General features: G+C 39.0%; 1 protein-coding gene across 1 annotated transcript in view; it reads right to left on the reverse strand.

The window, feature by feature from the left end:
- The window catches only part of plxna4 (plexin A4), a 259,710-nt gene extending 251,236 nt beyond the window's left edge, over positions 1 to 8,474 (reverse strand). The window contains exons 1-2 of the mRNA XM_078942272.1: positions 8,368 to 8,474; positions 7,747 to 7,830 (exon numbers count right to left, since the gene is read on the reverse strand). The gene's annotated coding sequence lies outside the window, so the exon portion shown is untranslated. The remainder of the gene's footprint in view (positions 1 to 7,746; positions 7,831 to 8,367) is intronic.
- Between the last annotated feature and the right edge of the window lie 3,899 nt (positions 8,475 to 12,373).

The following is a 12,373-nucleotide window of genomic DNA, read 5'->3' on the forward strand; positions in this document are numbered from 1 at the left end:
GTTAAATACATTTAGTGATAAAGTAATATGTGTAACAACCTGATTCATTTTAAATTGATTCATGATTTTTCCTGATGTAACATAATTTTGCACATATTTTAACTTTTGATACTTGAACAATTATTGCTGTGAAGATTTTTGAAACAGTGTTATGTCTATTTTAATGATATAGTGTTATTTTTTTAATCATATACATGATTTTTATAAGTAACATTTATTATTTATTTTGGATAGCTGATCTGCATTTGCCATGTTGATTACTAAAATAACAATTTTTTACATAATACTTCATCTTTGTCATGTGCTTTATTGATACTTCAGGATTCTTAATTCTGTCTGATAAAAGTTATGAACCGGATAATGATAAATCATGTAGTAAAATGGTTACAGTAGAACTGGGGTGGGATTATATAAGTTTGCTTCCTTCCACTCCCTTTCAAGCAATATTTATTAATATGTCTTATCCCAAGTTTGAATCGTCATTGTATGAATGTATAACTGATGATTGTATTGTTTTTGTGTATTATTCTTGTTTGATTGCTTGAAATCAAAACATTTCAAATCAAAAATTGACAGCAGCACAAGTTCATTTCAAAATAAAATACCCCTTGTGTCTACTAAGACACATATCTGCTGTAGCAGATTTAAACTCTAAAAACTTACAGTTGAAACTGCATATATATTTATACATATACATATGCAGTTATATACACTGACCAAAAATATAAACGCAACACTTTTGTTATTGCTCCCATTTTTTATGGTATGAACTCAAAGATGTGAAACATTTTCCACATACACAAAAAAAACAGTTCTCTGAAATATTGTTCACAAATCTGTCTAAATCTGTGATAGTGAGCACTTCTCCTATGCCCAGACAATCCATCCCACCTCACAGGTGTGCCATATCAAGATGCTGATTAGACAGCATGATTATTGCACAGGTGTGCTTTAGACTGGCCACAAGAAAAGGCCACTCTGAAATCTTCAGTTTAGTTTTATTGAGGGGGTCAGGTGACTCAGACAACCAGTCAGTATCTGGTGTGACCACCATTTGCCTCATGAAGTGCGACACATGTCCTTCGCATAGAGTTGATCAGGTTGTCTATTGTGGCCTGTGGAATGTTGGTCCACTCTTCTTCAATGGCTGTGCGAAGTTGCTGGATATTGGCAGGAACTGGAACACGCTGTTGTGTACGCCGATCCAGAGCATCCCAAACATGCTCAAGGGGTGACATGTCCGGTGAGTATGCTTGCCATGCAAGAACTGGGATGTTTTCAGCTTCCAAGAATTGTGTACAGACCCTTGCAACATGGGGCCGTGCATTATCATGCTGCAACATGAGGTGATGTTGTTGGATGTACGGCACAACAATGGGCCCCAGGATCTCGTCACGGTATCTTTGTGCATTCAAAATGCCATCAATGAAATGCATTATGCACCTGTGTTCTTCGCCCATAACACATGCCTGCCCATACCATAACCCCACCACCACCATGGGCTACTCGATCCACAACATTGACATCAGAAAACCGCTCACCCACACGACGCCACACACGCTGTCTGCCATCTGCCCTGAACAGTATAAACCAGGATTCATCCGTGAAGAGAACACCTCTCCAACGTGCCAGACGCCATCACATGTGAGCATTTGCCCACTCAAGTCGGTTACGACGACGAACTGGAGTGAGGTCGAGACCTCGATGAGGGCAATGAGCATGCAGATGAGCTTCCCTGAGACGGTTTCTGACAGTTTGTGCAGAAATTCTGTGGTTATGCAAACGATTGTTTCAGCAGCTGTCCGAGTGGCTGGTCTCAGATGATCTTGGAGGTGGACATGCTGGATGTGGAGGTCTTGGGCTGGTGTGGTTACACGTGGTCTGCGGTTGTGAGGCCGGTTGGATGTGCTGCCAAATTCTCGGAAACGCCTTTGGAGACGGCTTATGGTGGAGAAATGGACATTCAATTCCCTAGCAACAGCTCTGGTGGACATTCCTGCTATCAGCATGCCAATTACACGCTCCCTCAAAACTTGCGTCATCTGTGGCATTGTACTGTGTGATACAACTGAAGATTTCAGAGTGGCCTTTTCTTGTGGCCAGTCTAAGGCACACCTGTGCAATAATCATGCTGTTTAATCAGCATCTTGATATGGCACACCTGCGAGGTGGGATGGATTGTCTTGGCAAAGGAGAAGTGCTCACTATCACAGATTTAGACAGATTTGTGAACAATATTTCAGAGAACTGTTTTTTTTGTGTATGTGGAAAATGTTTCACATCTTTGAGTTCATACCATAAAAAATGGGAGCAATAACAAAAGTGTTGCGGTTATATTTTTGGTCAGTGTATATTATGTTGCTGAACATATCAGAATATGAGAATATAACTGAGAAAAATGATGACTTGTTAAACATAAATAACAGCTTTATTGAAACAACCCAATATTTATGTAATTTGTTAGCATTTCTCTTTTAAGCCAAAGAGCCAGAATGGAAGGATAAAAGATCCACATGTGGGTGTACATCTAATCGACAGCAAATCTGGTATTTCAGTTTTTTCCATCCTAAAAAGAATGAGAAGCGACAATTATTCTATGTCTGTAACCGAGCAAACATCAGCTCAAACTGCAGAAATCCAAACTGTAATATGTGCAATGATGATGTGTTAGCCTCCCTGGAGTTTTACAGGAAACTGTGTTTGTGTTTGGGATGACGCCACTCTTCCTAATATAACCCAGTCACAGACATCAAATGGAGATAATCATGTCAGACTGTGTGCCTGTGCTGTGAGAGCCTCCAGGCGTGTTACACAAATGGGACAATGAGGTGTAAAGCATGAGGCATGATTCCATGTGTGTGTTTTAATGTTTTTCTGCTTACCCTCCAGCTATTTGCTTACAAAGACAGCGAGTGCATTTGCAAAGGGTTAACCCCGCGCTGTACACCGTAAATTAGACTGTGTGTGTGTGTGTGTGTGTGTGTGTGTGTGTGTCTGTGGTCGTCCTGTCCGCGCGTGCAAACAGGTGTCTGCGTTTAACCTCCTTTGAAAGCGTCTCTGTTCAGAAGCATCTCACACCATGACAGAAACTCTGCAACAAAGTGCATTTCAGTTTGTGCACGTGCACCGCTCATCAGGAGGGACAATGTGCGCCTGCCACGTATTAATGGGTCCGAGTCACCCAAGTGAATTGGGTTTGTGGACAAAATTAATGCTCCAGGCGGCAGCTGCACACCACAGGAAAGCCTCAGCGCAAGTTTTGAGCGTAAAGTAATTTAAATCCCCTTCTGAGGGGCAAGAAAACATTTTTACACAGTTTTGGGGATTAGTTTAAACAGCTTCTCACAGGTCACAGATGAATGGGCTTATGCAGGGCTATATAACTGGTTTAGTGGCCACTGGCTTTTTTCATTCGCTGACATGTGGGGGGTAAATAGCCAGTTTTGCCTCTGGACATCATACTTTAGTGAGAACTTATTGTACAACTTATTCTAACAGTTCTTTACCAAACTATTTCATGGTGGTACTATGGTATGCTGTAGATATGTGACAATGACGAGTGCAAGCTAAAAGAAGTAAATGTAGTAATGTTTTCACTTTTTTATTCTACCTGGTTTGATGTTATGTGTTGTTGCTGTTACTTCCTGTTTCATTTTTTTGGTAGGCGTAGTTTCTTTTGCCTTTTGTTTTGCTCTAGGTCTTCTTTTGAACATTTCTTTCATTTTGCATGGCATTCAGCTGTGATTTATTATTAGTTTTTTTTTTTTGTACATGTACACCAATAACTGCATATTAGAACTGGACCACGTGAGTATGACGTCACCCATAGAAAATGACTTTCTTCTGGCTCCAACAAAACAAAGTCAATTCAGTCGCCGTTTTTGATGTCGCCATGTGGGAAGCAGAAATAGTTAGTAGTAGGCAGTGATTGTTGCGTGTCTTCTGAGTCATTATTTCTATGGCAACCACTCGGGAGTTACCTTTTTGGAAGGCCACACCCCTACCACTTGAAAGCATGTTTGGGAGGATCTGTCAAACGCTGTGAACATTCCACGTGAGACCACACCCTTTTATTGAGGCATTTGATTGGCCAGTTTATAACTTGAATGACACACACTACAGAAAACATAAACATAAAAAAAATTAGATCAACAGAAACAAGTTTAAAAAAAAAGAAGCAGAGCGAGAATGGTTATACTAAAAAATATAATGACTGAATACTAACTGTTTCTTTCTCTATAGAATTTTATGGGATTTTGGCTTCTTGTAACCAGTAAGTACTTCTTCCTTGGAATGCAAAAGGGGCGGGTCACTCAGTCCATCTCTCATGTACAGTCGATGGTTTAATCCTGTTGTCCGATTTTTCTTTTAAATGTTTTTGAAACAAATTATGGCTTATGGTAGAATGTGTATGTGTTTTGGGTTGTTTTTTAATTATAATTCCTACTTTTAACAAATATATTTGTAATTTAGTTATTTTATGTAGAGCACCTTGAAGTATTTTCTAGCAGGAAAAGTGCTCTATAAATAAAGTTGAATTTTAATTTTTGCTATTCCTATCCAAGTGCTTCTTACTGTTTTTTTCTTTTTTTTCTGAGTCTGTCCATAGGTTTGGATATTTTTGACTACAGCACTTTTTGTTTGACCTCTTTGGAATAAACATACAGACATAAACCTTCTACTACAAGCCTTCAGTCACCACAGAAACACAGAAAAATCCCAAGTTTGTTGTAACATCATTATATTAATAAATGTTATCTGTTAAATTCAGGGCCAAAAATATTGATTTTATTTGATCAAATAAAATACTTATAATTTTATTCTTTCAAAAGCATGTGTAATGTTTGTATCTGCCCTCCAGCTACTATTTTGCCATATTTATTTTGAATAAAACAACAAGCTGGAATGAGAAGAAGGTCCTCAAAGGATTCACCATTGTTCCAACACAAATCTTAATGCCAAAATCAAGATTACCCCATGGTATTATGCTTGCACTGCAGTTCCCAGCCCAAATAGTAAAATAACTTTTTGTTTTTGAGGAAGAGGAATGTACTTTTGCAGATCTCTGTGGGTGTAAAGGATCACACAAATCAGTGTGCCCACCAAGGTCATTTTCATCTCCTGGCTCTTCTGCTGTCTTTTCAACACAGCAGTTTAGGGTCTCATTACTGCTTACTTTATCTCTGGAGAGAAAGTGAGAGTCAAAGTTCTCACTCGCTGCTTCTGTCCACCCCTCATACACATCGGCATCACTTATTCAACACGCCGTCCTTTATCGGCTGAGCTTGCACACCACGGCGGCAGCCCTGTGTGATTTATGCGTAATTAAAGCTCCTTTGATAAGCTTCTTGTGCTTATAAGTGCACTGTTTCCACACTCATTGTTGCACTAGAAGAGGAGAATTAAAACCCAAGCATTCAGCCTACTTAAGGATTTTTTTTTAACTGATTGATTACTGAAGTGGTTCAGATATGTTTCATATAAAAAGGCTAGAAAGCCTTTATGAAAGTAAATAAAGGCACAATACTCTGGGAACTACTAAAACATTTTGTTTCAATTGGTAAAAATCATTTATTCAGAAAATTCTTCCTTTAGGTTTGATGTTAAAAATATTCTTATAAATCGCTGTTTTATTAGCTTGGAAGATTAAAAAAAAGGTTTAAGATTTTAAAGTTGACAGCAAGGAAACAGTGTTTTATCACTTTGAGAGCAGGCAGTGTGTTTTCTGAAGTCAGTTTTTTTTAATGTTTTTTCTTTGAATTTCTGGATGCTGTGATGAATCTGCTGCTAAACCCACAGATTGATTTGTCTGTTTTTATCTGCAGCGCTGCCACAAGGTCTGAAGATCACAGCTTTCTGCATTAAATAAGACATGTTTGGTTTCCTAGATACCAAAATCCTCAAATCATCTGCCAAGCTGTGCTGATGATCTATCTGCACCAAATTGTTGCACAGATTTACTGGTGATCTATGTAATGCGATACATTTAGTTATGAAAGGATTATTTCCAATTTGACATGTCTTTTTAATCCTTTTGTTTTCCTTCACCTTTTTTTTTGCACAGTTGACAAACAAATTTAATTAAAAAAAACCTTTTAGTATTGTGTTAAAAATATATTAATTTCCAACAGCATTGTTCCAGTTGTTCCATTAACAAATCTCTTTTGCACATATGTCTTGTTGTTTTTTCCTAAGAAAGCCTGAAAAGACTTTATATCCCGATTTATATATTTGGAACAAATTTTTTTTTTTACAGGTTTAAAAAAATAATCCAAAGACCCCTTTTCACACCATTTTGTAATGCTGTCCGAATCTACAATTCCACAATTGAGTGGCCTTTAGCCTCTGCCCCAAACCATTGTGCATTGATTACTAGACTTGGGGAATATAGACCACAACTTGTGTAAAAACAATTTTTGCAGCGAAAAAAAGTATTTCAATTTTTTTTTTTTTACTAAACCATCAACATTTTCATCTTCAGAACACAGTGGATTCATAAATAGTTGTCGTAAAATGCTTATATTTACTAATTTTTTACTTTGTGACGTGAATAGGTAGTATGCTGACCGAATTGCTTTTAAAATGCAGTGCAATATATAGTCCCGCATTATAGCCTCTAGTTTTTTAGTAGTTAGGGTATGGCGAGGTAATTGGGACATTGTCTTTGTTTATTTACATGTTGCAAACTGGGTTGGGAGTTAGAGGTATTGTTAATATGCTAATACAGCTAATGTGCAGATGTTTCAGACTGTATCTTTTTATGCATTACTAATAAGGTTAGGAGTTAGCGTAGTTAAAGAAAGGTTTATTTTAGTCGTGTTAGTCTGTTTTCTACGTGTTGCAAACAAGGTTGGGAGTATTAGGTATTGTGAATATGCTCATGTGGCTAACATGTAGCGTGTTCCAAACAAGTCATTGTGAATGAAGTTAAAGTCTGACGAATTGAAAGACTTCTCCCAGACTCTTGTCTCGAGTAACCCTTGTGCTATCCTAGGCACTTTAACATTGGGAGTTGGGTCATCTAGACCCACTAGACAGTGCTCTGAACCTTTTTTCTTCAATGATTTGTGATCTTCACTGGTGTCCATGGATTACATGAAATCTTTCCACCTTTATCCGCCTTTGTTATGGTAGGAATAACACGTCAATGTAAGGGTGGGATCATCTAAGATAGCACAAGGGTTAATGCACCTTAAAGTTCAGTGCGACAATACGATGCAAGTTTGAAAATAGACCAATTATGATCCGGTGTGGCTTAACGTTCGGAAAACATGGTATGGAAAAATGCACTTGAAAGAGGAAAACGTGGAAAGGAAGCCTATAAATTTCTTTTTGGTGCAAAGCTGCAGGGGGGCGTAGCAGGCAGATGAATAGAGCCATCAGCTTAAGCAAAGGCTACAGAGCTGCCTGCCATCTGCCTGCCCATTAGGAGAATGGAACTCAACACAGTCTGCTCTCATCTGCTGGCCCCAACGGCATCACTTGCAACCGACAACTTTTCTTTGTGTGTGCTGATGTGGATCTTCCCTCACCCTCGGGTCCAAACGGGAAGAAGTGCATCCCACCCGCAGCTGTCTGAGCGTGGCCCCCATAATGTCTTATGCTGGCTTTTTAATTTAAGCGCATGACGGCATTAGTCAAGCGCATGTACATATTTGAAGCATATTGCGTCAAACTGTGTGTGTGAAAGCGCAAGAGGGGCTGCCCTTAGAGAAGAGTTACAGCAGCATGAGAGACGGTTCACACCTCATTGGCAAGAGAGAAGAGCCAATCACCGCCAACAGATCCACCCCACAGGCTGCCGGCCTATCCGTTAATATCCTTGATGGGCTGGAGAGAGTGACAGGAATAAAGAAGTGGTAAAAAGTTTAGAAAGGAGCAGAGGGAGTGAGAACAAAAGGGGGGGAAAAAGCAAACATGAGCAGTAGGAATCTGTGGGTTCCCTTTTTTTTCCTTTAGAAAACCGGAGCTGAGTGAGATTTAAAAAACATACCACAAAGAGACTGCTAGTTTTATTGCTTTAACCCTTTAACACCAGAGCTGTCGCTGGTGACATCGAAATAACACACGCTCTTTCATATACCGCAAATCTTTGACCGTTCACGCGATCAATATGAATCAGTCGGTTTTTTTTGTTGGTTTTTGAGCCATAAGACGGTTTTCTTCATGACAGAATTAGCTGATTTACGTCAATTGTGTAAACACTTCAATACTTTAAAGTGTTGTTTATCAGCGAAGGCTACTTTTTTCCACCTCAGAAGGCGCTGGAATTACATTTGTTGCGTCAATGGTTGAAGAGTTGCAGGAGTTGGAAGAATGTCATCAGTGGAGCTAAAGGGTTAAGGCCCAATGTGCTCAGACTAATACCTTTGTGTCAACCTGAATCACCAGGAGCAATGTGGGGTTCAGCGTCTTGCCCAAGGACACTTCGACTCATGAGCAGGCAGCGTAGGAACCAAGCCTGTGATCCTCCCATCAGGGGGTCAACCACTCCACCTCAGCACCAAGTACAGGCAGAAGAAAGAGAGAATTATGGCTAGAATTATTTTATTGTTGCAACAATACACTATGGTCATAAAGCTTTTACAGATGGAAAATGTTTTGAATTTATTTTTATGGTTGACTAAATTCTTGGGCTAAGCAGCAGAAATGAGTGTTTTTGTTGTGTCCATGAAAATGTTGTCGAGTCTTCTGAGCCATTGGCAAACAGCTCATTTTGCCTTTTTAGTTTGAGCTCCTGGAACCCTCAGGCTCTGCCAATCAGATGCCTGATTGTACATAAGCAGTCAGGGGAGGACTTCGTCCTCCAAGATGACAGCGCTCGCCCCAAGTTTTAACCCGAGGGGGTCCAGATATAAAACCTGAGCCAAGTTTGTCCGAGACTACCTCCAGACTTTCAAGAAGAATGCTTGAGGATGGTAATGTGTGACTAGAATTAAGGAAGAGGTTTCATGCTATTGTGACAATGACTAACCAATAATATTTGGGATGTTAAATTGTTGTCTTATTTTCTTAAAACTTTAATTACTCCGTCCACCAAACTGGCTAAATGAGGACATAACACAATTTTTGCTCTGCTTGACTTGCCGTAGAAATTGGTTCTGAAAAATTATCTTCAAATAAAGGACAAAGTGCATTTTAACCTGTCTTCCAGTGTTGAAAGTGTAACAGATACATATAGATATTATTTGAAACCCATAATGCTTAAAAAAAAAAAAAAACTCTACTCAATAAAAATACTCCCAGTAGGACTTTCTTAGTGCCGTTTCAAACCGTTCCTGGGTTCTTAGTGTCTGTGACTTTTTTGCAGTGTGTGTGGTTAAAAGCTTCCTCACCATCAGCCATGTGTGTCGGATCAGCGGCTAATGCCAAACCAGAGGAGAGCCGCCTGGCTGTGACAGGAGCGCTGACCTTCCTGGTTGTTCTTATCTGCCAAACTAAAGGAATTATCATAACAATTTGCATTATCTGGGCCAGAGATAATCATGACAAAGAGAGCTGACAGGAGAAATAAAGCCGCCTTTTTAGTCTGTACATACATATGTCATGATAGGTCTGGAGCCTGTAAGAAGTAGAGCTGATGCAGCTGAAGAAAGTCCAATCCTGAAACCGAATTTTTTAAAATGCATTACCTAAAAACAGGACAAAAGCAAATATAAAAAGCTTCATATTTAATAACCAACCCCTAAACCGATGTTGAAAGGATATCTTTGCTTTTTCTTTATGTAAAATATTACTGCTGATTATGAGTAAACATTTAGTCAGAACTTTTTAAACAGGTACAAAAAATATACAAACAAGAAAAAAACCTTAAGTACAAAAATATTACAAAAAGGTGAATCCTGATGGAGGACACCTACACAAAGTTATATTGTTATTTTGTAAACCTTAAAATTATTGTTAAAATAAATTAATAAGGCATATATTACTGATGGACAATATTTATATATATACATTTTACTGGTGACTGTGATTGCTAAGGACATGTGGGTAGATCGCGGTCCATAAATGCAGTATTCCTCCCATATTTGCAGGGGTTAGGGACCAGAGACCCCCCATCACCGATCCTTACTCGTCCGAAAACATTTCTGATGCTTTGTAAAAGATTTATTAAAGAGCATTGGAATTGTGCTCAACATAAAGAGTTATATTTTATTCAGAGCAATAGACTGTAACCTAGCGTACTTTATACCTCACATTAGGAGTGTCAGTCTGTCTCTCTGTGACTTAAAACCAGGAGCCCGTGCTTCTTCCTTCATCAGTTAAGTGTGAGAGGGCATCTTCTTCCAGAAGAGGCTAGTTTTATCCATCATTCATTCATCCGGATGATAATTATTCTCTGCAATTATCTTCCTCAGATCATCAGGATATTTTTCGGCCACTCCTGAGTCGGATGATGCCATTTCTCCATGCAGGGGCACAAACTTTGGTTGGTAGCGATTCAGGAGCCGGTGGAAAAAGCTGTTAAATATTCCTTAGCAGGCGGCAAAGACGCCAACAGACCAGCGTGCTCTTTATCTACGCTCCCTGCAGCACTTCCTACAACCTCATAAAAGCGTCTGGAGCTGAGTTTTTTTGATGCATTGGAGGAGTCACGTGACTGAAAAAGCATCTGTGCTTATATGAATCCAATTTATATGTACACATACACACACACAGATAGGTAGGTAGGTAGGTAGATCTTTTAGAACTTGTTTCAAAGTAGCTTGTGTTCCAAAAAACTGAGGGCACCCCGGGTTTAAATCAATCAAGTCTGAACATTTACAAACCATAAACATTCAACTACTTTCAATCTACTTTCTTGACCCTTTTGAGCCATTTTTTCTGTTCGTCATTCGTCGACGTGTGCAGATGTCCTTCAAAGGATTCGGCTGACGCATCTTCATGCAAATTTAGTTTGAAGCTGTTCAAATTGTTTTGGTCGGCTGAGAATTACACAGTTTATGTGGATTGTCACCAGAAATTGTTACAATCTCACGCAATCGTGTGCGATTTTTGCGAGATGCATATGCAAATTTGTGGCTTTCCATGACCGTTCCACGTATGTGTAACGGGCTTTTCACGCACGTACCACCAAAGTACAACTTTTAAATTGCGTATACTGCGCACGGTTTTTTTACGCAATTGATGCATGAATTTTGGTCCGGATTTGACTTTGACATCGATTTATGTGGTCTTTGTGTGGTTTATTCGTTTTTCTTCTGTTGTTTTAACGTAGTTCATTTGTGATACCTTCACATGAAAGTCCACAACTTTTCTCCCTTTTTTCAATGCATATTCACATATGACGTATTTTCATCCATATGCGCAAAATGCACGCAGTGGCTGTGCGACACGGCCTTCAACAGCAGAATTTACAGCAGTATGTATGTACAGTGAATACGTTTGATCTCAGATTATTGTTCCAACAAATGTATTTCTGAGAATTGTAAGCCTATGAGATGGCCATGACAGTTTAACAATGCAATCAGAACAAAAGAAAAAAACTCTGAACTAGCTTCATATGTTCAGAAGTAAGTTTAAATACATGTTATATTATGAAGTAGTTCAGGGTCAGATAGTGAAGATGGGATAAAAAAATGTATTACAAAGAATGCAAAAGAGCAAAAAATAAAGAGAAGTTGGAGATAGACTTGATTTGTGTTGCAGATTAACACCTGCCATGAACTCTGCTTCTTTTTCTCACTCACACACACACACACGCACATGCACACATACACGCACACACCAAACATTGTATCACAGCAGTCAACCCCCTAACTGCTTTGAGACTCCAAAAGTCAAAAAGCAAAAGGACAGCTGACTGACATATAGAAGCGGATTAGTCACATCAAATCACATGCTTGCACGCACAGACACACCCACACAAGCAGCACCCCTCGCCCTGTCCATCTCACACAGCCTTTTCCTCTGATGCCGAATTAAGATAACATCCCACCGGTGATCACCGACGTCAACATCAAACTCAGACGTGTTTTTTTTTTTCTTTCTGTTTATTCCATGGCACGTGTGCAGTTACTGCAGCTATAAAAAGAGTCTGCAGCATTCAAACACACACAGGAGCCTGGCAGTATACACAAATCAACCTGAGAGGTCAGGATAGGATAAGTAGCACTTTTTAAAATATAAATTGCACTTTGCATAGATTTTTTGGGGATGTTTTAAGGAAAAATACTAAAGCAATTTGTAAATGACAATTAACAAAAAATGATTATTTTACTAGAGAAAAAATATCAGTTTTACTGGAGAAATGTGTACCTCAGGTTTTGAAGTGATTTCCTTTACAGGAAAATGATTAAACGCTCTAGGAGCATAAAAATTAACTCTCAAAAGTTTTTTTTTGTCATCATGAAGGGAAACAAACAAACAATGG

Source organism: Oryzias latipes, chromosome 23 (assembly GCF_053564925.1).
Source record: "Oryzias latipes strain Hd-rR chromosome 23, Olatipes_Hd-rR_3.1".
NCBI lineage: Eukaryota > Metazoa > Chordata > Actinopteri > Beloniformes > Adrianichthyidae > Oryzias > Oryzias latipes.